The sequence below is a fragment of the Leucoraja erinacea genome, chromosome 2 (genome assembly GCF_028641065.1).
Source record: "Leucoraja erinacea ecotype New England chromosome 2, Leri_hhj_1, whole genome shotgun sequence".
NCBI classification, from domain to species: Eukaryota; Metazoa; Chordata; class Chondrichthyes; order Rajiformes; family Rajidae; genus Leucoraja; species Leucoraja erinaceus.
Window position 1 is genome coordinate 82,911,418 of NC_073378.1, and position 25,140 is coordinate 82,936,557.

General features: G+C 46.5%; 1 pseudogene; it reads left to right on the forward strand.

The window, feature by feature from the left end:
• Nucleotides 1-21,781: 21,781 nt before the first annotated feature.
• Nucleotides 21,782-22,723, forward strand: LOC129711756 (uncharacterized protein K02A2.6-like; annotated as a pseudogene).
• Nucleotides 22,724-25,140: the final 2,417 nt, after the last annotated feature.

The following is a 25,140-nucleotide window of genomic DNA, read 5'->3' on the forward strand; positions in this document are numbered from 1 at the left end:
GTGCTACCCAACCACCCACTGCTTTAATTCATAATTTAAATATTTTCCACCTTGCACAACTATCCTAATTTGGAACAGGAGGCGGAAACTAGGCTGCTTAAGCCTGCTCCAAAGGTTCTTTATTAGTCACATACTCCTTGCTCCGGGTCGGGAGACCGAGAATCCTCAGCTTGGGAAACCTGGACAGCCGCTTCCTTACCGACCGTAGCTTCTGAAGCCGACAGGCTGGATGGAGCTCCACCACTGGTGATCTCGGCGAGAGATCCCGGGCTTCCGATGTAAAGTTCAGTGCCGCTGTCCACTCCACAGTCCCGCAGCTCCGCGGTGTTCATCGGTGGTCTTCAGCTCACCAGAGTTCCAGCGCAGCGACCCAAGCAAGGTATCGCCAACGATACTGCTCCAGCGCTGTGCCGACGCAGAAGCCGAGGCTTTGAGCGGTCCCCTCAGGAAATGCCGCTCCATGCCTGCTGGTAAGTCGTGAGGACGGGTCGAAGGTGCTGCCCGGAAAAAACGCCTCTCCAACCAGGTAGGGACCCTGGAAAGCAGTTTACCCCTTCCCCCGCCCCACCCCCACATAAAAAAAGACTAGAACTCCGAAAAACAAAAACTCAACTAACTAAAAATTAAAAAAAGAGATGAAGAAAAGGACAGCTGCAGGCTGGGCGGCCACACCGGTACAGGACGGCGCCCCCATGTGAATCTCACATGCCATATGATATGATTGATGAGATGGTTAAAAACTCTGAGGAATGTGTTTCCACCAAGACCATCATTATTTGATTTGATTCCTTTATTGTCGTTCACACCTTTCGGTCTGAACGAAATTTCGTTGCCTGCAGTCATACACAATAATAATAAATAACAAAACATACAATAAACACAAATTAACATCCACCACAGTGAGTTCACCAAGCACCTCCTCACTGTGATGGAGGCAAAAGTCTTGGTCTCTGTCTCTTCCCTCCTTGTTCTCCCTCTGCACTGAGGCAATCCAGGCCGAAGATGCCGCCCTCCAGTCCAGCGGACCTCCGGAAGCCGGAACACCATCTCCGCTCTGAGTCGGCCCGCCACAGCCTCAGCTCCGAGTCGGGCCGCTGCCGAAAGCTGGAACGCCGCATCAGCGAGTCGGGCCGCCGCCACCACGGCCCCGAAGTCGGCCAGCCTCGCGTTGTAAGTCGTGGCTGGCTCTGCCTCCAGAGCATTGGAGACCGCCATTAGGACTCAGTGCAGACGGAGGCAGAGATGGAGGATACGACAAGAAAGTCGCATTCCCCTGAAGGAAGAGACAAAAAAACATGTTTCACCCCCCCCCTAACACAACCTAATAAACTAAAATTTAACTAAAACAAGACAAAAAAAAACAACAAACAAAAGTAAAAACAGACGGACTGCAGGCGAGCCGCAGCTGTTCAACAGCGCCGCCACTTTACCCAAGTCTAATACCCATAAGTGTTCCCAAACCAGAAGTCTTTGATAAAACAGGTCTGCCGTCTGCTGAGAACAAGATCTTGGGAATTCAAGTCTGGTGATACTAGGTCGTATAATAACTCTGGATACCTCTTTGATAAGGCAACTGAGAAAGTAAAGAGACACTTTTATTCTAAACTAGAGGATCAGGCAGATGTTCAATGGCTGTGGCAGAACTTGCATGCCATTACTTCCTATAAGGCAAAACCAAGTTGTAGCTCAGTAGACTTAAGGTCTCCACTTGCCTTAAAAGGCCACTCATAATAATGAAGAGCAAGGTTATATGCCTCAGTGATGGCGGACTAGTGGCACTGGTGTTTGCAGTCCTTTGAGAGGTCAGTTATGATGCAGATCAACTATTGCCTTAGTTAAGACCTGAACCCACTACAATTTTCTTACCCTCACAAAAAAAATCAATAGGGAGTGTGATCTTGCCGACTCCATTCTACGCTGGACCACTTGGGCAATAAGAATATAAATATCAGGTGGTTGTTCATTGACTACAGCTTAGTGTTCAACACTAGGTCTCTGCTTGTCCCTATGTAGTTGGATCTTTGGTTTTCTCGTTGGCAAGCTACAATCAACTCAGAAGCACCTCAAGACTTTGCTTAGAACTGTACTATATTCTATACCCATGACTGGCCAGACATGGTTCCAATGCCACCTTTAAATTCACCAAAGATACCACCATTGTTGGATGAATAACGGTAACGATGATTCCGTCTATAGGAGGGAGATTGATAATCTGAATGATGCCAGAACCGTAATGGTGGTCTGCGCTAGCAACATTAAGGAGCTGTTTGCTGACTTCAGGAAGGGAAAGCCAAAGATCCATGAACCTGTCTTTTCAGTAGGTTGATGGTGGAGAGAGTCAGCAGCCTCAAGTTCCTTGGTTTGCAAATGAATTCAAATCTCTGAAGATCTGTTCTAGGCCCAGCAAACTGATGCAATCCCAAATAAATCTTGTCAATACTTCCTTAGAAGATTGAGGAGCACTGGTATGCCACTGAATAGTTTCTTCTCAAACTACTACTGAGAACATATTGATTAGTTGCATCATGGTGTACACTGTATTGGTTGGATTATGGCCTGTTTCAGTAAATCAAATGCACAGGAACAAAGGAGGCTGTAGAATGTGATTGGTTTTCTGATGGGAAAGGAAGGAATCTGCAAGAGGCACTGTCGCAAAGGTAACTAATATAAAAGGCCCACACCACCCTGGCCATGCTCTCATCTCGCCACTACCAATGGGGGAAAACGGTACAGGAGCCTGAGAACTGTGACCACCAGGTTCAAGAATTGCTTCTTCCAAACAGTTATCAGGCTCTTAAACCCAGCACCATGCTAACATCAACCTCTGCAGCTGTTATCTACTCTTGACTTTGTTTTGGTTGCACTGTTACAGTTTTGTTGCCCAGTATTACTTGATAATTTATTGTATGTTGGATAACTTGATGTGTTATTGCATTAATGGGCCTGCAAAGCTACAGGAACTAAGAATTTCACTGATGATGCTATATATGACAATTAAACACTCTTGACTTGACCTTGCTTCCAGATGTTACCAGAGAAAAATTATATTTTCCATATCCACCCTGACACGATCCCATAGAATCTTATGTGCTTCAGTCAGACCATCTCATAATAAGCTTCAACCCCATACAACCCCAGCCTGACTAGTTTAGATATACAGCAAGGAAACCGGACCTTTGGCCTACAGAGCCCACCATCGATCACCATTCACACTAATTCTATGTTATCCCACTTTCTCATCTACTCGCTATACACTAGGGGCAATTTACAGTTATCCTGCTGGCTCGAAGGGCGGAGTGGCCTATTCTATCTATTTTCTATGTTTCTTCAAACCTACTTGTCTTTGGGATGTGGGAAGAAACGGAAGCACCCGGAGGAAATCCAAGTGTCCAAGGAGAGAAAGTGCAAAGTCCATACAGACAGCACGCGAGGCCAGGATCAAACCCAAGTCTCTGACAAGAGGCAGTGGTTGTACCTGCTGCACCACTGTTCCAACTGATTTTCATTCCAGATACCTCCAAATTGCTTCAAAAGCATTTACACCCTTAATTAAATAAGAATAATACTGTACACAGTAGCAATGTTACAACATTTTGAGATTTTAAAAATCAAGTCTGCAATTTATCCCATCAGATAAAGCATAAAAATAAGTTTAATTTGACACATAATTCACTTTCATATCTTCAGTATTAAAAAGGTTACGGCCATTTTCATACTATGATATTAGCATCTTGTACCCTATTGTTTTTCCATTGACCTAACTCGAAAGCTGTGATCGAGGACAGTCAAAAGCCCATAACTTTCTTATAAATTAAGAGAACTGAATGAAATTTTCAGTTATTATAGATTGAAGCATTCTGAAACAAATATGAAACAATCTTACTTGGATGACCTGAAATTAAAGCATATAATTAGTTAGTTACCTAATTGTGGCTAATTACAAAATTCAATTACTGGATCTAAACATTATCATTTTCTTAAGAAAAGGTTAACATTTTTAAAGAGTCTAAGTGTCCAAATACCATTCACACAAGAATTTGCACTATAACATGATTTTTAAATCTCATTGTCATGAATTTATAGGCCAAATGGAAGTAATTTAGTGTTTAATTCCCGTAAATTAATGGCCATTTTAATCATCTTGCGAGTGGGTTTCTGTGGAACGCGATCGCTTGGAACGTTACGGTTACGGTGAATTTAAACCCCATATCGGCAGGGAAAAACACTGCCGGTTTGTATATTTACATAATCACATTTTTGCTGATGAAATTTTGATTAAAGAGTCCTAAGAAGCAAGTTTATATGTAAAATACACGACTTACCTTATGTTTTGTCCCGCACGTGAGATCCGTTCCGTTGCCTGCGTTGACGGTGTTAGAAGTCGCTTTTTATTTTACTCCAGCGCTGAGATTGTCCTGCGGTTTGTTTTTTTAATTCCGAGAACGGCGGTCGGAACGATTATTCAGCATTAGGTAGTAGCCCGAGAAAATATATCTCGGACAGGCAGGAGAAAACGGCATTTTAACCCACTCCCCTCAAAGGCGCCAAAGTCGCTCACACGGCCAGTGTCAGAACTGCAGCGCCGCTGAAGGCAAGTATTGTAACATACCTATACACAGTATTCCTGATGTGGTATCACCAATCTATTTTTTTTAATATATCTATGTATATATTCATTTATATAATTAATATACTGTTTTCATTATATAAACAGTAAATGCCATTGTGACATGTTTCTCGTACAGTATGCCAATGCCACTTTTGGTTCCTCAATATCATCTGAGAGGCTTACAGACTTGGCTCCTCAATGGTGGCAGGTCATCCCTGGACTGTTCTTCCTTTTGGAACCTTTATGCTGGCTGCATCAGGCTTTAGTGCATTGTTTTATACACCTTCCTAAACCTTGGAATATGCCAGTCGTATATCATTTAAGGCCCGTTGCGGGGCATGGAGCAGGGCTTTCACTTAACGTTTTTTTCCCTGTTGCCAACTGGGCAACTTAGGCAGCTTTTTAAGTTGCCAAATGACAGTTTAGGTAGTCAATTTAAGACGGCTTGCATGACGCGTGCGACAATGTGCTCGAACGAAGTGCGTAATTACCAGTCGGAATTATGTTCAATGAAGCATTCACATATCATTTCTGTTTCAAATAAAGTCGCAAACTAAACATATTCACCAATCAAGACATGATATATACCACAATGACATGCAGCAAAATTAAAATACAGTACCTCAACTCTTTACACGTTGCAATTAATGCAATTTCTATTATTTCTTTCCACTTCCCAATAAAAATCTTGTTGGATTATTCAGCATATGATCAACCTGTGTCAATAAATCCTGGACCATGGTAACAAATATGCTTAACCGTGCAGGCTACAGATTGATGCAAGCATGTTTTCTGTGAAGGACCGAAAATTATCATGACATGGCCATAGCATGTGTTGTTATTGCTATTGGTACAGAAACACTCTCGGTTCCCACATAATTTATCCACAACAAAATATACAGGTTGCAAGGAAATTTCTAAAGGCATTTTATGATAATAGCTGTTAAAACTGACTATACCCATCTGACAGGTTAAACATTGCACTAACTGACAAGAGATGGCCAAAGTACATAACTGCAGCAAATGTTCTTTTGGTAATATGTTTAAAGATGTCAAAACGCCACTGTAAAGGAGTCTAGTCTGACACACTGTAACCTTTACTAGAGTCTTTAATATAGCACATGGCACACACGTCCCAGTACTGGCTGCACCCAGCCTTCAGGCGTACCAGGACAAAATGGGAGGAGGAGAAGGGAGGAGATCATAGTTATACTGATATGAAAGGGCGTGTTAATGGTGACGAGGTAGCTACATTATAGGTTGCATGCATAAACCATCTACATCCTTTCCCATACAATTTAAACAGAGTTATAAGAACAGCAGGTTGATTATACAGGACCTGCAAAACTAAGCGAAGTCTCCGTAGCGATCCGGAGGTTTGACGATCCGACCCGAGCGAGTGCGCACAGCACCCTCACCCTCCCCACCCGAAAGAAGAGAGGGCAGACCGGGAACAGGAACAGGGAGGAAGGAGTAGGCCGGCGGGGACCCCGGCTGCAAGGGGAAACCGGCAGGTATTGGAGAACCAGGAGAGAGGGAAGGGGAGGAACGGGCGGCAGGCGGAGAGAGAGAGAGAGACGGGCAGGAGGAGAGCGGAGAACGGGAACCGAACAAGGCATGTTGACCCCCACCACGGTAGCGAGTTTGGAGAAACTGGGACGTCTGCAAAACGGAGAACGCCTGGCAGTAACCGGGAGAGAGGCATGTTACTTGTCGGCAGCGGGGGCACGCTTCTAGCAATTGCTGCTGGGGGGCAGGACCCTGGGCAGAGTTTGCTGGGCGGCATCGGAGGGCGAATAACGCGGGACATGAGCCGTTGGGCAGGCGATTTGATGGTACAGTCCCTGGATATATTCCGAAGGTTCAGCAGCCCCTGGTAGCAATCATCATTAGAGAGATGGGACTGTTCAAGCAGGTGCTTTGCACTGCGTACAGCGCGCTCAGCCAGGCCATTGCTCTGCGGGTACTCTGGACTGCTGGTGTAATGATCGAAGTTCCACTTTGTAGCGAAGGCTTTGAACTCAGCGCTGGTGAACTGGCGGCCGTTGTCAGTCTGTAGCCGGACAGGGGATCCAAAAGTGGCGAAGTGGCGGCGGAGCTTGCTGATGACCATCTCCGAGGTGATGGCAGGGAGAAGGTCCACCTCGAACCAATTAGAGTAAGAATCCACCAAAACGAGGTAGTGCTTTCCACGCCATTCAAAAATGTCGGCAGCCAGCGAGGACCATGGCATGTCAGGGGCAGGCTGTTGTAGCAGCGGCTGACGCTGCTGATGCGGGGCAAGAGAATTGCAGTCCGGGCAGGAGGCCACTCTGGCCTTGATGTACTTCGCCATGCCAGGCCAATAGTACTGTTCTTGGGCATGCGAGATAGTGGCGTCAGCCCCCGGATGCCCCATGTGGGCAGCATTGAAGTACAGGTCGTATAGGGATGCAGGGACGACAACTTTGTGGCCTTTGATGATAATGCCATCGATGAGCACCAGCTCATCACGAACCAGGAAGAAGGGGTGAATGCCAGCGGGTAAAGAGGTGCGTTTGACGGGCCATCCACGCCTGATGACAGCGGCAAGCTGTTGAAGATCGGGGTCATCGGCGGTGTGCGCAGCCAGGCGTTGGAGCTGCTTGGAAGGGACGAAATTCACGTTCAGCACCTGTAGGTCATCCTGTTCGAAGGGATGCTGGTCGTGTGAGGTCCGGGGGGCCCGGGACAGAGCGTCAGCCACATGCATCTCGGTGCCACTTTTGTAGACAATTTTAAAGTCAAAGCGCTGCAGCTGCAGCATCATCCGCTGCAGCCTTGCGGGAGCAACGTGGATAGGTTTGTTTAGGATCGTCACCAGAGGTTGGTGATCCGTCTCGACAGTGAAACTGTTGCCAAACAGGAAGTCTCGAAACTTTGAACAAGCGAACACAACTGCCAGCAGCTCCTTCTCAATCTGCGTGTAGCGCTGCTCCGTGTCCTTCATGGTCCTAGAGGCATAGGAGACCGGCTGTAGAGAACCATCATCGTGCGGCTGCAGACAAGCAGCACCCAGACCAAAACGTGAGGCGTCACACGTCACCACCACCGGACGCTTTAAATCGAAGAACCTCAGAGTGGGTGTGCTGATCAGCCTTTTCTTTAACAGGTCGAAAGCCTGCTGGTGGTGTGGGAACCAGGACCAGGCAATGTCTTTTTTAGTAAGCTGTCTCAGGGGTGCGCTGAGCTGGCTGAGGTCAGGAATGAACTTTCCCAGGTAGTTGAGCATGCCCAGGAAGCGCTGTAGACCAGCAACATCAGTGGGGGCAGGCAGTTCAGAGATGGCGCTCGTCTTCTGCGGGTCGGGCTTCAACCCTTTGGCCGTGAAAATGTGGCCAACGTACGGGACCTCAGGTACACGGAAACGGCATTTGGACGGGTTCAACTTGAGATTTACCTGCCTGGCGCGGTCCAGGATTCTGCGGAGGTTGCGGTCATGCTCAGCCACATCTCTGCCGTAGACCAGAATGTCGTCCACAATAATTGCACAGGGCAGACCTGCAAACAGTTGCTCCATGGAGCGCTGGAATACCTCACTAGCGGAGTTGATGCCGAACGGCATCCGCAAGAATTTAAACCTGCCGAAGGGTGTGCCGAAGGTTGTTAAGTCAGAGGAGCGTTTGTCCAAGGGTATTTGCCAAAATGAACTCCTGGCGTCGAGGACGGAAAACACCGTTGCTTGTCCGACTTGGGCGGCGACGTCTTCAACGGTCCGCATTGGGTAGTGGGGCCGCTTTATAGCCAAGTTCAAGTCCTTGGGGTTGATGCACACCCGTATCTCATTCTTACCTTTCTTCATTGTGGCGACCATGGTGGAGACCCACTCGGTGGGCTCGCTGACTGACGCCAGAACACCCATATCGACCATGTCCTTTAGCATAGCCTCCACCTTGTCCTTCATGGCGAATGACACTCTGTGCGGCGGGCGAATTACAGGCATCACAGAGGGGTCAGTTGCAATCTTGTACACTAGCGGCAGCTTCCCCAGCTTACCGTCAAAAAGGTCTGGATACGCGGATAGCGGATCCATCACAGCTTCAACCTCGTGAACTGTCCGGTCGAAAGACACCAGACCGAGATCCTGGCAGGTCTGGTTGCTCAGCAAGGTGACACAGTCGCAATCCAGAACAAAGAACGACAGGTCACAGGACACAGTGGAAAGTGGCCCTCCCCACAGGTGTTAGTTCCTCTCCCCCATAGGCACGCAAAACAGAGCGATCGGCAGTCAACAGCTCATTCTTTCTTATCTTGTTGAACAGTGATGTTGACATAACATTCACTTTTGCACCCGTATCCAGCTTCGCAGAGAATGACTTGTTATTCACCGTAATGAGCACAGAAGGATCGGGGAGGCTAGAGAGGCTGTGAAGGAGAGTGTAAACACTTGACTCTCCCATGGAATGTTCGATCGCAGAGTCGTGGGCAGTGTCTGCAGTAGACTGAGAGTCCATCTCACTATCAAGTTGCTGATGGTTGTTTAGGATTTGGCTAGTAGCTGGTGGAAATTTCCCACGGGAACGGCATGCGGCAGCAAAATGATTTAATTTCTTACATAAATTGCAGGATTTTCCGAAAGCCGGGCACTGAGACTGCACGGGGTGGGCATAGTTACAATTGGGACACTTAGGTGCCCGCGGGTCCCGAGATGGACGGGCGGGCCGCGGTGTAGGGCGGGAACTGTCGTGCAAACGTCGTGGCCCTGTAACACCAGTTACACCAGTCAGATTGACAGCGCGGCTGTCAGATCCCCTCACCCCATGTGTAGGGGTTACCACCTCGGCGATGCGACACGCATGCATTGCCTGAGTCAGTGTCAGGTCAGGTCATTGCAGCAAATCAGCACGTAACTTCTGGTCTAACATGCCAGTAACTAGAATGTTCCTGGTGAGCTGGTCACACATATTTTCGAAACGGCACCGCTGAGCAAGATAGCGCAGGTCAGCGATGAAACACTCGACAGGTTCTTCTGGCTGTTGCTTCCGCGTGAAGAACCTGGACCGCTCCAATATGCGGTTGGAGGGCAGGTCGCAAATCTCGGCAAATTTACGCAAAAGACATACCGGGTCGGCGGCAGATTCAGCTGGCACGGCGATCTGGCCGTTGGCATCCAGGACCTCTGGATCATAAACGAAAGCTCGAGCTCTCTTCATGGCATCGGGACCTGCTAGATTAAGCAGGAGGGAGGCACGGACCGCAGCAGGGGCATTTCTGTGCGCAATATTGACGAAGTGAGTGTAGTCCATCACAAACGTATTCCATCGCTCCGCAATGTCCGCATCAAAGACAAGGGGAGAGGGTTTCCTGCACGAGGAGGCCATCAGAACTGATAGGGAATACCGGGCAAATTATAAAATAAAACCGGTAAACGGGAGACGCGAGTCTAACTAACTATCTGACACCATGTAAAGGAGTCTAGTCTGACACACTGTAACCTTTACTAGAGTCTTTAATATAGCACATGGCACACACATCCCAGTACTGGCTGCATTCATCCTTCAGGCGTACCAGGACAAAATGGGAGGAGGAGAATGGAGGAGATCATAGTTATACTGATATGAAAGGGTGTGTTAATGGTGACGAGGTAGCTACATTATAGGTTGCATGCATAAACCATCTACAGCCACATTACCTGACATTCAGATTAAATGTATGTGTTGTGAACAACAATGAAGAGACCCCGTTTGTATGCACCTGATTTTTTTTTTTTTTTAATTATTGATAAATGCTGTTTCCATCATTCCCACTTCAGAATTAACGTTAAAATTTCAACTGAAATATCTCCTGACCAAATTTGTGATGTATATGACCGACTAGAAGTAAAACCTAGATAAAGCCAATGTATAGTTGTGAATGTTGCTCATTAAATAACAGTACTGATACTCCATATTAAGAGCATTGATTTGCCGTTAAAATTAATTCTGTAATAACGTGTCAACAGTAGCAGTGACAATAGAACACTGCGGTTTTAATGTTTCACGTGTTCACAATTTAATTAATCCATGTTTATGGATTAAACCAAATAATAACATTGGGATTTAAAACACATTTGATTGCATTCCGTTAGCAAACATAGTCAATTTTCACTCTGAAGTCATTTCCAGCACAATAGGGGGGGGGGGGGGGGGGGGACTGGGAATCAGTGCGGGATAGATAGATGGTGGGAGGGGTGAGAAGGCAAGGTGCAGGATGGATGGATTGAGGCAGGGGAATTAGTGCGTGTTGGTTGGAATAGGTAAAATTGTGAGGGGAGAGCGCGGGAGATGTCAATGGGGTTGAATGGGGTGGATCAGTACAGGATGTAGGCAAATGCTGGAAAAACTCAGCGGGTGAGACAGCATTTATGGAGCGAAGGAAATAGGCAACGTCTCGGGTCGACCCTTCTTCAGACTGTTCCCCCATTCTTCTTGAATGAGGGAATCAGTACAGGATGGATGATTGGGGGGGGGGGGGGGGGGGCGATCGGTGTGGGATGAATGGGGGGTCACTACAGGATAAATGGAGGGATCAGTACAGGATGAATGACGGGATCAGTAAAGTATGGATCGGAGTGCAAGATGAATGGGATGGGGGGGGGGGGGGGGGTCAGTACAGTGTGGATCGGAGAATCTGCAGGTGCAGGATGAATGGGGGTTCAGTACAGGATGGGATGGGGGAATGGGAAGGGGGGTACAGGTTTGTGGATTGGGGGGCAGGGGGGTTGAATCGTACAGGTGAATGGATCAGTACAGGTTCTGTGCAGGATGAATGGTGGGGATCAGTACAGGATGAATGGGGTATCGTACAGTGTGGATCGGAGAGTCTGTGCAGGATGTATGGGGGTTCAGTACAGGATGAATGGGAAGATCGGTACAGGATGAATGGGGGGTGGGGGTTGTCAGTACAGTGTGGATCAGAGGTTCTGTGCAGGATGAATGGTGGGGATCACTACAGGATGAATGGGGTATCGCTACAGGATGGATGGGAGTATCGTTACAGGATGGATGGGGATCAATATAGGATGAATGGGGGGCTCAGTGCAGTGTGGCTCGGAGGGTCTGCAGGATGAATGGGGGGGTTCGCTACAGGATGGGGGGTGATCAGTAAAGGATCAATGAATGAGGGGATCAGTACAGGATGAATGGTGGGATCCCTACAGGATGGATGGGATTGGTGCAGGATAAATGGAGGGTGGGTCAGTACGGGATGAATGGTGGGATCAGTGCAGGATGAATGGAGGGTGGCAGTGCAGGATGGATGAGTACAGGATGAATTGGGGGACAAGTGTAGGATGGGGGGGGGGGTGTGGGGGGTTGATGTGGAGGGGAGCACAGGGGATGTCAGTGGGGACTGAATAGAGGCGGGAATGGGGATCAGTGGAGAGGTGGAGGAGGGGTCCCAGGATAAGGGGGGGGTACGAGAGAGGACAGGAACGGTATCATTGCCCCGCTGCCTTGGCCGTCCCTGTCCACCGCTAAGGGCTGCCGCCAAAGGGGGAGGCGGTTGGGAGCTCCTCGCCTCCGCCTCCGCCCCTCCGTCAGCCAACAGGAAGGTGCGAGGCCGAGCGTTGCAGCTGCTTCAGACGGCGGAATAGGGCCTCCCCCTCCCTCCCTCCCTCTCGGCCTTGGCGTGTGGAATGGTTTGCTTTGAAAGCGGTATTCGCTGTTAGTGGATTGGCAAGCAGCGGCCGCTATCAGGGCGGGCAGGGTGCTGGAGGAGGAGGAGCCGCTAATGCGGCCGCTGCTGTACGGAGCCCGTCATTCGCTCCAACCCTTCGTCACCCCACACCCCGTATCTTTGCTCAGCACTACGTCGTCGCCGCAGCCGACACGAACTGGCACGTTCCTTTTCTCCAGAGATGCTGCCTGACCCGCTGAGTTACTCCAGTTTTTCGTGTCTATCTTCGGTATAAACCAGTATCTGCAGTGACAAGCCGGGCAAAATGACTACATTTAAGTTGCCCGGAGGCACTTTGGGTGGTCATTGGCACCCGGGCAACTGCTAATTTCGAGCCCTGCATTGGAGACACCTTTGCAGTGACAGTCTAATATCACAGGGAATGCACACTCAGAGGAAAGCAACAGCAACAGCCAAATCAGTGAGACCAAAATAGGCTTTGTTGTACTGCAGGGAGGCTTGAATTGTAGACAATCGGTAGTGATAGGGCACTTCATAGTCAGGGTTACAGACTAGCATTTCTGTGGCCATGAGCAAGATTCCAGGATAGTCTCTTTGCCTCCTAAGAAGCACGGTCAAGGATTTCTTAAAGGACACAGGACTTTCTTAAAGTGGGTACCCGGATGTGGCGCTGACGGACGAGAAGCCGAAGCAAAGAGGTCAAAGCAAAAGAACCAATGGAAACGAGGCCGAAACATTAAAAAAAACGGTGTTTTGACTCGACTGATGGCTGATGAATCCTCGGGGCCTGATGGCCTGCATCCCGGGGGACTTAAAGAAGTGGCTTTGAAAATCGTGGACGCATTGGTGATCATTTTCCAATGTCCTATAGATTCAGGATCAGTTCCTGTGGATTAGATAGTAGCTCCAATGTTGTCCCACTTTTTAAGAAAGGCAGGAGAGAGAAAAGATGGAATTATAGACCAGTTAGCCTGACATCGATGGCAGTGAAGATACTGGAGTCAATTATAAAGATGAAATAGCAGTACGTTTGGATAGCAGACAGGATCGGTCTGAGTCAGCATGGGTTTATGAAGGGGAAATCAAGCTTAACTAATCTTCTGGCATTTTTGACGATGTAACTATGAAAATGAGAGCCAGTTGATGTAGCGTACCTGGATTCAGAAATTCATTGGATAAGGTCCCATATAGGAGATTATTGTGCAAAATTAGAGCACATGGTATTGGGGGTAGGGTACTGACGTGGATAGAAAATTGGTTGGCAGACTAGAAACAAAGAGTAGGGATAAATGGGACCCTTTAAGAATGGCAGGCAGTGACTAGTGGGGTACCACAAGGCTCAGTGCTGGGACCGCAGCTATTTACAATATTAATGATTTAGATGAAGGGATTAAAATAACATTTGATTTGCAGATGACAGGAAGTTAGGTGGCAGTGTGAACTCTGAGGGGGATGCTATGAGGATGCAGGTGTAATTATGCTCCTAGAGCTAACCCCCCTTTGTCGAGTTCCGTAAAACACTGAGTCAAGCACTGGACAACTAAATTTTATTTTTTGAAACAACGCGCTACCTATACAATGCCTAACCACCGCGGGTTTGATCCTTGTCTCTGCTTGTCCAAGCCCTTCAGCCTCGTGCAAGCAGACACCTCCAAAAGATTACGCAGTCCCAAGCGCTCCTCCAGAAGATCGACAACGATCCTAGTGGGGATCACTTTTTTCGGTCATTGGACCCTGTGGGGCAGAACCACATGGGGGTGGCAATTCAAACAAGGCTTCACACTTCAGCCAATCATCAAACATCAGCACAAACATCTTGCAACATTATTAACAGTATTTACAATCCCTTTGCAGCTGGCCAATCCTGATTATGCATCTGCAATACCTCTGAGCTTTTCTGCAGAGTCCTCATACATTTTAACTATGGGGAGGACATCCGGACCTCACCTTATCTGATATTTCAATCTAGGACCTTAGACCTTCTGGTACCAGCTCGCAGTTTGTTGCTTTCCACGGAAAAAGACCAAGCAGGCCTTGCAAATGCAAAGATCCTCCATTTTATAATGGCTCTATTTTAGGCAATATTAACATTCCTCCATTTTATCATAATGATAACCCATCATTAATGATAACCACAATACAACAGTGACTGCTTTATTCTAACAGATATCTTAACAAAAATATGCTGATGTGTTTTCCCAGAATTTCACCAAGCTTCCTGAGTTTGCGTGGGCGTAGCTTCATGATTTCCATCTGATGATGTCTTCACCTCCCGAGTTTTCATGGGTGCAAATCCCCTCCATCCATCTTGATAATTGTGTTTGATCCATAGTAGAGTATGAAGTTTCAAAAAGAGCCTGGAATAAAGTAAGTTAGCAGTACATACTTACACTGATAAACTTGCAGTGGTGGAGATGTACCCATGCATTCCTCTCTTCTACCTTCAACAAAATATGCTGCTCCCAGTCTACAACATAATTCTCTCAACACTATAGTCAAAGCTAGAATGTAGTCGTCATCTCCGCCGTCACGATGAAAATTGATTATGTTCATTGCATTTTGATTCTAGGGTATTCTTAAGGGTCTATCATAATGATTTCTGTTGGGTTCAGTCTAGATTTCGCTACAGGCAGGACTCCTATTTGAAACAAAACTATGGGAAGTAATTTTATTCTCACCTCCAATTTAGCTAATTTAGTTTCAAGGGTTTGATCTTAACTTTCTACGAATCCAGCAGCCTGTAACCGATATTCACAATACAATTGCTGCTGGATCTCCAGCTGTTCGCATAATTTATATTAGTTTGTTCTAATATGATGTGGATCATTATCTAAGCTAAGTCAAAAAGGATGCCAAATCTAGGGATAATTTCTCTTTAACTCCTTGATAACAGTAGCCGCTTTATTATCAAGGGTTGGGCAAGTTTTAATCCACCAGCCGAATGCAATGACATTGACAAACACGTACCTATAACCCTGGCACTCCTCTAATTTGATGTAATCCTTCTATAATATCTTGAACAGTCCCATAGGCAATAATGGTTCTTCCTCTCTAGGTGGTTAGCATCGACCTCTTGGAGCTTGTTATTTAAACTTTTAGTCTACCTTATTATTTTTGACTATCATCTTGCATTCCCAGGGTATTCTTTAACTGTCAGATTAGCACCGCAATTCCAGATATCTGTTAGGGTCTGTCCTTTCCTTGGCGATCACTGAATAGTCCTGTCCGATTTCTGATTGGCTTTCTGGGGGTGAGACAAGAGAAGATACTGAGTTAATTTATGTACAGTGCCCAAATCAAAAATTTCAATTATTTCTGAAATAGATCCCATGCTATTCTGGTAAGCCATTGTTAGGTGCTACGTTTTAAAGTCATTTCAATAACACTCTCATAGATATGGACCATGTCCTATGATTTCCTGATAGAGAGTCAAATTTGCAATTGGTTATAAATTGTTATACATTGTTGTTAGAATTTGGGTGCAGAGTGGGTGTCCCCTGGTTACAGAGCTATATCTATTCCCATATTTTTATATCAGACTTGAAATTACCCATTCAGACAAAACAATGCAGTAGGACTAGAAGAGACGGTTGCGTAATGATCTTTCCAAAGTTGGAGTCTGCCTCAATGATCTTTTAATCTCTGGAGGCTTCCTGTACCTTCTTAATTCACTGACTCGATTCATCTTCTTCGCTGGTATGAGGTGTTAATGCCTTAATTTTCGGAGTTGTTAGCAGGGGTTGGCACCAGTACATGTATGGAGCAGCTTTACAACTGAGTTAATTGTTGTTAGATTTTGTACCAGTCTATATTGATCTTCTTTCAGTTTCAGAACTGCAAGAGTAGGGATGTTACTGTAAGGAGCAACCTGTATAGTTCTTGTTGATTGACTAGCAGTTTTATTCTGGCATTCCCCAAATCAATCTATCAATGCTGTCGGTGGCCTGTGGTCTTCTTGGATATTAAAGGAAAAGTGTTACCGCTTTCTGGGGAGCTACTTGGATGGGATTGATGTTCACACATCCGACCTGAGCTGTGACTTCTGCCCATTCTTGAGGGTTCACATACTCGTATGCCTCACTCCCCAGATGATGATATAGGTAGGTAACACTGTCCTGGAGGCCTAATAAAACTCAACAACATTTTAGTTAGATACAAGGTGGACAAAAGCGCTGGTGAAACTCAGCGTGTGCGGTAGCATCTATGGAGCGAAGGAAATAGGCAATGTTTTGGGCCGAAACCCTTCTTCAGACACAGTTGCTTTATAATTGTTCGGTTCTGCCATAGTGATTGCTCCTTTCCAGCTATTGCTCCTGAGTCTCTTTTACTTGCTGGATAATTTCTTTAATCTTACTGGTACCTCAGTGTATTCTACAGCTCCCTTTTCTCCTTCAACTCGTGCCAAATCCGATTCCCATCGAGTTCCTGCACATCAACAACTGTTACTTTGTCTCCTTTCTTAGTCTATTGCTTCTTTGTTCTTCTCATACTTTGTTCTATTTTGTCTTTTCGTTGGGCTTGCCCTGCTCTAGTGACCTAATTAGTTACAATTGAAGCAGACTTCCGAGGCTGCCACTTTCTTTACTTTAGAATATTCCTCAGGGTATGTATTGTGCCTTTTGCAAATGTTTCTTGATCCTGGGTTATTCTCCTCGACTGTCTTCTCTGTACTATTCTCAATGTTTATGGTGATGGTGTACTCCTTTAGATTACTTTAATAGGTTTTGAGGTAGGGGTCAGGTTGTTTTGTCCGTAAATTCTGGACTGACTGGCGGATCAGGACTGTGAAAATGGTTGGTTAGTGAAAAAGGTGTAGAATAGAATAGTAGAATAGAATAGTTTTTTTATTGTCATTGTAACATGAACCATGTACAACAAAATTTAAAAGTGTCAGCCAGTCAGTGCACCATTCAAACATTTCTAAAAGCTAACGATACATACAAGATAAAATATTAAAAGATAAACAACTAAAATAAATATCATGAAAATAGCACGCATAAACACCCAACCCTCCATCCTTCTGTCGATTTCACAGTGTACCACAGTCCCTTAGTATGTATCGCCTCTGCGTTCCTTTGCGGCTACATTTAGTGCTTTTATAGCAATGGGGTAAAAACTGTTTTTTAGTCTGTTCGTCCTTGTCCTTGTAGACCTGTACCGTCTGCCTGACGGCAACAGTTCAAACAGGGAGTGTCCGGGGTGGGAAATGTCCTTTATAATACTCTGGGATTTTTTGATGCAGCGTTCAAAAGGTGTGTTAGGTATGTGATAATTAGCATGTGTAATTGGTGTCTAGTGATGTCTTGTGATGTCTTGTGTTGTCTTGTGATGTCTTGTGCAAGTACGCATGTGCACGGGGAGACTCAAGGTGGCGTCCTGCAGTAAAGAAGCTTGTATGATTACTCCCGTGTCCGAGCCTTATTTCAAGTCTGTTCAAAGCACCCAAATACACAACAATTGGCGATGAGGATAAAAGAACGAAGATAAGAACAAGGCCAGCAAGAAGAATTGAAAACAAGTTTAAAAATAGAAGTAGTATTTGGAAACAAGTTGGAAACAGCACCAAGCCAAATGGTTTTAAATTGGTGCTAAAAAGAAAAGAAAAAAAGGTGGGGACGGGAAGCAATAGCTCAGGGAAGAGCGAAGGAAAACAAGCAGGGGCAGTAATGCTCCCCTGCAGCCCACAGCCAGCCCCAGACGTTGGGTGAGGGCTTCGTGCCGTGTAGGCCACAGACAGGTCCAGAGAGCCACCGAGAGAAGCTGAGTCTTCAGCCCAACCGGGAACAGTCAGCCCGGTCGGGGAAGAGAGTGGAGAAAACCGACCACAAGAGAGGCACAGTCCTGACGCTTGGAGCAAAGCCAGTGGAGCCAGCGGAGGCAACAGTAACGGCTGAGCCAGCTAAAGCAGCAGTGGAGGTCCGGTGAGGCCATCAGCAGAAGTACCGGCGGGGACACCTCGAGAGGTGGAGGAGGCACCAGAGTCCACAGGCCGCAAGCTGGAGCAGTGAAAGCCTTCATAATAAAAATCCTCTGTGAATGTAATGCATTGTCACAGTAAAAGCAGGACTGTTTGGATTTAATGTATGGGTCACTGTTATCAATAATTTAAGTAAATCTGTGTGCATAGAAGGAATAGGAATAGAAAAGGGTTAGTTAATAATATATATCTATTATTATAAGATTAAGTAAGAGATAGTGATTGTTGCTAAAGCTAATTAATACAGTGTAGCTGTTATCCTGGAAAAGTCAGTGTTTTGTCTGTACAGGAGATATGTGTTTTATTATCTTGAGGTAATCGGTGTTAGCACCTGAAAAAGGCACCTGGATAGCAACAGGTACCATGGCTACTACAGTGTATGGGAATATGCCCCTGTTTGATCCAGATCAGAACTTTATTGAATGGACTGAAGTGTTAGAGGCTTGGTTCAGTTCAAATGATGTCACTACGGCAGAGAAGAAACGAGCAATTTTCCTCACAGGCTTAGGAAGCAAGGGTTATCACACCTTACGTGCGTTGCTGCAGCCAGCAAAGCCCACGACTAAAACGTACGAGGAATGTAAAGAGGCATTAATTGCTCACTTCTCGCCTAAACCAACAGAAATTGTGCAAAGGTATCGGTTTTATACCTGCACACAAGCAAGTGAAACTATCCCGCAATTCCTAGCAAAGCTTTGTCAGTTAAGTGAGGGGTGTAATTTTCAGGAATTGGAAAATATGCTAAGGGATAGGTTGGTGGTAGGATGTGCAGATAGTAACATCCAGAGGAAACTGTTGGGTACCCCGAATCTGACCTTGGAGACCGCAGTCACTATTGCAACGGCAATGGAGGTCGCGGGACAGGATGTAGAGCAAATCAGGAAGATTGGAAGGTCCCAGGATGATTTTAACCCTGTCCATCAGATCCAAAGGAAGGAACCTAGACTAAAAGGGACAAGGAGTTGTCCAAGGGCATCCAGAGACAAGGGGCCGAGATGGAAGAAGACATGGTCCACCAAGGGCATCTGAAGACAAGATTCCCAACTCCAAGAGGTGCTGGAGATGTGGCGGTAGCCATGAGCCGGCAATGTGGAGGTTCCGAGATAGTAGGTGCTTCAGGTGCTCGGGAATGAGTCACATCAAAAGGCAGTGTGATGCTGTTAGAGCCTACCAGCAGGGGAGAAGACGGTTATGGAAAAAGGCAAACCGCTTGGAGGAGACCGAGTCGCATTCATCAGAGTATGATATAGGCCACTTGTACGATGAATCAATTAACAAATTGTCGAACGCTGAACCGTATACGACCACGGTGATAATAAATGGCAAGGATGTATAAATGGAAGTGGACACGGGAAGTCCATAGACTATAATACCAGAGGAAGCCTTCAAAGAACTCTGTCTGAAACCCAGACTGGATGCCTGCAGCCTTAAACTAAAATCCTACACAGGAGAGAAGGTGGACATTATCGGGGAAGCAGCGGTACAGGTACGGCTCTATCCTCACAGGAAGCCAGAAATGCTGACCATAGTGGTGGTCAAGAAAGGAGCAAGCCTAATGGGAAGAGATTTGTTGGGGAGGCACCCTGAAGTGCTGTCAAATATGGCCAGCCAGCAGACGCCGGGTTCAAGTCTAAGACCACCAAGTAGGATACACAATTTGCGAGAGGCTTTGGGCTCAGTACTAAACAAGCACGCCAAGCTGTTTGATAACAGCACCCATGGAGTACTGAAGGGGTACCAAGCCAAAGTGTACCCACAAGACGGAAACAGTGGGGCCAAATTTTACAAAGCAGCGCCAGTGTCATATGCAGCTAGGAAGCAAATAGATGCCACATTAGATGACTTGCTGCAGGAGGGCATTATCAAGCCAGTGAAGACAGCAGATTTTGCATGCCCAATCATAGCTGTTAAGAAACAGAATGGGGCCATGAGAGTCTGTGGAAATTATAAGCTCACAGCAAACAAGGTGCTGAAAGTGGAACAGTATCCACTTCCAACATTGGAGGATCTCCTGCAGGAACTAGAAGGAGGAGAGAAGTTCTTCTAAACTAGACCTCTCCCATGACTATCATCAGATAGAGTTAGACCCAGACGCTTGGAGGTACACCACCATTAGATTCAGATTCAGATTCAATTTTAATTGTCATTGTCAGTGTACAGTACAGAGACAACGAAATGCATTTAGCATCTCCCTTGAAGAGCGACATAGCAAACGATTTGAATAAAAAATAATAAGTGTCCGGGGGGGGGGGGGGTGATTGGCAGTCACCGAGGTACATTAATACACACAAAGGGCTCTTTGAGTATACTAGATTACCTTGTGGGATATCTAGCGTACCAGCCATATTCCAAAGAACAATGGAGAGCCTGCTAGCGGACATTCCCATGTGCAAGCCCTATCTGGATGATATCATCCTCAGCGGAAGGACTGACGAAGAGCACCTCAAGAACCTGGAAGCGGTCCTATCAAGACTAGAAACCAGTGAGTTGCACCTGAAGAGGGAGAAGTGTGCACTGATGCAGCAGTCCGTCGACTATCTCGGACATCGACTGAGTCGGAAGGGCCTTCGTCCGCTTCAAGACAAAGTCGAGGCGGTGCGGGAAGCCAAGCGACCGGTGAACCAAAGGCAACTGCAGGCATACCTGGGATTACTGGGGTATTACAGGAAGTTTATTCCCAACCTGTCACAGCAGATTGCACCATTGATTCTAATGCTGAAGGAAGAGTACCAGTCAGCGGAGTCGAAGGGTGGGAAGAGAAGTGGCAAGCCCGATCCCTGGTTCAAATGGGGAAAGGAACAAGAGCAGGCATTCCAGAGATCGACGTGTCTCCTGCAGAGTGACAGTGTGCTGACGCATTACGATCCAGCCAATACAATCCTGCTCCAAACGGATGCAAGCCCCTATGGCTTGGGTGCTGTGATAAGCCATGTGGATGCAGAGAGACAGGAACGTCCAATAGCGTTTGCCTCACGCACTCTCAAGCCCAGCAAAGTGAATTACGCACAATATGAGAAGGAGGATTTATCTATCATCTTCAGACTAAAAAAGTTCCACAAGCAGCTACATGGGAGATTTTTCACCATTGTAACTGATTATAAGCCTCTGATGGGACTATTTGGAGACCACAAGCCTGCAAGTGCAATGGCATCGGCCCGAGTAGCAAGATGGCATATGATCCTGTCTGCCTACAGTTATAAGATTGTCCATCGGGAAGGCAGGAAACACCAGTATGCCGACGCGTTGTTGCGCTTGCCAATCCACAAAGAGGACTCTTCTTGGAATCACCCTGAGCTCGCGGAGCTCGATGAAGCACCAGAGGCATGCATCAATTTGCTCACCGATCTGGACACGCGTCCCGTTGAGGCACGGGAAGTGAGAAGGGCTACCAGAAAGGACAGAGTCCTCTCAAGGGTAAGGAGCCACATCATGCAGGGGTGGCCAGGGTCAAGGAATCTACCAGAGGAAGTGAGGCCCTTTGCCTGCAGGAGAGAGGAGCTGTCGTGGAAGATGACGTTATCCTGTGGGGATCACGAGTGGTAATACCGGATAACGTGGAGATGCGGACTAGGATCCTGGAAGAGCTGCACAGTATGCACCCAGGCATCGTGAACATGAAGGCCTTGGCCAGGTCATATGTCTGGTGGCCAGGGATCAACAAAGAGTTGGAACAACAAGTAAGAAGTTGCCCCGGCTGTCAGCAGAGTCAACATAATCCAGTGGCAGCCCAAATCCACCCGTGGGAGTTCCCGTAGAAACCCTGGAGTAGGATTCACTGTGACTATGAAAACCTGGACGAGGAGAATTTGCTGATTGTTGTCGATGCTCACAGCAAATGGATTGAAGCCATTCGAGTGAGACATGCAACATCAGCAGCCACAGTAAGGGCCCTGAGACGGTTGTTTGCAACTCATGGGTTACCGGAAACAGTGGTCACAGACAATGGTATGCAGTTTGTGTCGGAGGAGTTTGCCTGGTTCCTCAGCAGTAACAACATCTGCCATATCCAAACATCACCTAAACACCCGTCCAGCAACGGACTAGCCGAAAGAAGTGTACAGACGGTGAAATCAGTTGTGAAAAAAGTGAAAGGATCGGATCTGGAAATAAAGCTCCAGAGGTTCTTATTGATGTACAGAGTCACACCACAAGAAACGACGGGAAAGTCACCTAGTGAACTGATGTTCAGACGGAAATTACGTACTAAACTAGACATTCTGCGACCCGATCTCAGCAAATTTGTTCGAAGGAAGCAAGCTTCAATGAAACAGACAGCAGATCGAGGAAGCAAGGGACGAGTCTTTGAAGTGAATGACCATGTCATGGTCAAGAACTTCACTTCCGGCCCTACTTGGCTTTATGGAATGATAGAAGAAGTCATCGGTGAGGTAATGTACAATGTAAAGTTGAATGACGGAAGAGTCGTGCATCGTCATGTCGGTCAAATAAGAGCATTCTGGCCAAACAGTAAGGAGCATGCGAACATCCATCCAAGAGAATAGGGTCAACCAATCGAAAAGCTGCTGATAGTTTTGACTGCTCCCACAGCTAGGGTAGATCCTGAAGGAAAGTCAGAGAGCGGGGAACCTCTAGCTATTAGTGATAGTACATCATCACAGCCAGAGCCGGAGGTCTCAGATAACCGACAAAGTCCGACACAGCCAGAGAGACGCAGGTCGGAGAGGATAAAAAGACCACCCAACAGATTTGGGGATTGCGTCCTGTATAAATGATTACTCATAAAGCAAGGGGTGATGTAATTGGTTTAAGTATAATACCATTGTGCAACAGTATTATTCAATGATAGGTAGGAAAAGAGCATAGGTGAAATGGACTTAAAGGGGGAGGAGTGTTATGTATGTAATAGAAATTGTGTTACCTGCCTCCAAGTTAAAGGGGGAGGAGTGTTAGGTATGTGATGATTAGCATATGTAATTAGTGTCTAGTGATGTCTTGTGTTGTCTTGTGATGTCTTGTGCAAGTACGCATGTGCACGGGGAGACTCAAGGTGGCGTCCTGCAGTAAAGAAGCTTGTATGATTACTCCCGTGCCGAGCCTTATTTCAAGTCTGTTCAAAGCACCCAAATACACAACAAGGTGTTTGACCTCTTGATCCCTGATCTTCTGACCAGCTTACTCTCGGCTCTCCCTGATCGTTAGGATTTCGAGTGCTCCTGTAATTTCTAGGGTCCCAACGGTTCCACTGACCTTGTGACACTTCTTTGACCGCTTCCTCCTATTTGTTCCTTCATTGGACATATCTACTCCAATGCCCTGTTTCACCACAAGTATAGCACTGATCTGGTCCCACCATTTTATTCCTTCTCCAATTTAATCTAGGGAAAATCGGCTCAAAGGCAGGTATGTCAACAAAGCAATCCACTGGGAGTTGTTTTTCCCAAATTTCAAATTCACGATCTGTCATTGCTCTTGGATTCCCCCCGTCCTAAGTCTGATTTTGGCAACTCCTTTTTAGCCACGAACTCTGTCTTTGTTTTATCTTCAGGCTGACCTTCCTGCTCTTTTATATCTCTCCAGTGGTATCTCACTGCCCGAGCCATCTGACTGGCACTGTTGTTCGACTAGTCCATATTATTAGTTCTGATTGATTCAGCCACGTTGGTAGGAAGACAATTCAACAATATGGCACAGTATTGTGGATAATTTGCCCCACTCCGATAATCTAGGTCACCTGATTGATCCATGTTCAGTTCTGAAAATCTTCCCAAGAACTCATCTGCTCCCCCTTCTTTCTTTGGTTTTATCTCCAAAATTCTAGCTAGCTCAATTGGGTTCTGAAAGGTATTCGCAACGGCAGTTAAAACTGCCTCTTTCCGTGCCCTACTATCTGCTATTATATGTGCCAATGCTTCATGTGTTGGATGTCCTAAGGCTGCAAGAAATCTAATGTGTTCTGTTGGTGTAATTGTCTGTTGTATCACATCCCATAGGTCTCGGGAGTCTGCATAATACCTATGCATTGTCGTGATCAAGTAACCTGCAAAGGAAGCAGGTGACTTCTTTCTATCAGGGATTTTGCCTAACACTGTCATCATCTTGTCGGGCTTCCATGGGGTATGGGCATCTGGCGTACAGGGATTATTTGCACCCGCTGCACTAACCGAATCAAATGTAGAGGTAGGCACTTGCCTAACTAGGAACTGCCTATGGGTTATTCACTCTTCCCTCATAATATTTGCTATGTCGGGATCTGTTTTAGTACCTCCCGCTATTGTCTCACCCTCAGAGGCACTTTCCTCCTCACAAAGGGAATCACGGTACTTGTCAAATGGGTACTTATGATCCCCCGCTGCCCGTCTAGGCACAGGCTCACAAGGACACTTCAGGGGTTGTATTATTTCTTCAAAGCTCTTATTCTTGAATACTGGCTCTATTCTAACCTTCCTCCTAGTACCGTGAGCTGCTGAACTATCTATCGTTAATGTAATCGGGGTTAAAGAATCCCGTGCTGGCATCACCACTGTTGGTGAAGCAAGGTTTGGTGTAAATTCAGTAGGTGGAGTTAAAGGTCCTGCCGAATCCAAACATGTGTTGTTTTTACAAGCTAAACAAAGTATGTCTGAAGTACTGGGAATGTGAGAAGAATAAAGGGAAGGCTGTGAACCTCTAATTAGAATACTTTCCCACCTCTTCAAATAGTTGTCTTTTTCCCCTTTAAGGTCAATGGTACCCACTGCGTCATTAAATTCAAGATCTGCTGGTGCCAATTTCCCCTCTGAAGATTTCCCTCTTCCCTGCTCCTGCACCCTATCCAGGTCATTCTGGGAGCACATTCCTGCTCCTTTCTCCAGGTGTCTAGAGGTTGATAGACTTCCATATCTTTCAGCTCTATCCCAAGCCTTGTTGCTCCCTTCCAATTTGCCATTCTTATAACCTCTTTATTTGCATTCCGGGTTGC